At 44.4% G+C, this 311-nt stretch overlaps 1 non-coding gene across 1 annotated transcript; it reads right to left on the reverse strand.

The window, feature by feature from the left end:
- Positions 1-207: 207 nt before the first annotated feature.
- Positions 208-311, reverse strand: LOC121492225. The gene has a single exon (XR_005988137.1). It is a non-coding gene; the product is annotated as a U6 spliceosomal RNA (small nuclear RNA).

Below are 311 nucleotides of genomic sequence, written 5' to 3' on the forward strand. Positions count from 1 at the left end.
TGGGTTTGAGATTATTTGAGATGGGTTTTGTTGTTGTTGTTTTGTTTTTAGGGATAAGACAGTTTAATTTAGAAATAAGCTTTGCACAGCCTCCCAATCAGAAGGGAGCCTAAGAGCCCACCCTTGGAGAGAAAAGCCATCATGGAAGGTAAGGCCCCCAAGTGGGGAGGAAACAGCACGGAGCTGGTACCAACAGTGCCACAAAGCAAAAATATGGAACACTTCACAAATTTGCCTGTCATCCTTGCGCAGGGGCCATGCTAATCTTCTCTGTATCATTCCAATTTAGCATATGTATTGCCGAAGCAAGC

The sequence above is a fragment of the Vulpes lagopus genome, chromosome 5 (genome assembly GCF_018345385.1).
Source record: "Vulpes lagopus strain Blue_001 chromosome 5, ASM1834538v1, whole genome shotgun sequence".
Classification (NCBI taxonomy): Eukaryota; Metazoa; Chordata; class Mammalia; order Carnivora; family Canidae; genus Vulpes; species Vulpes lagopus.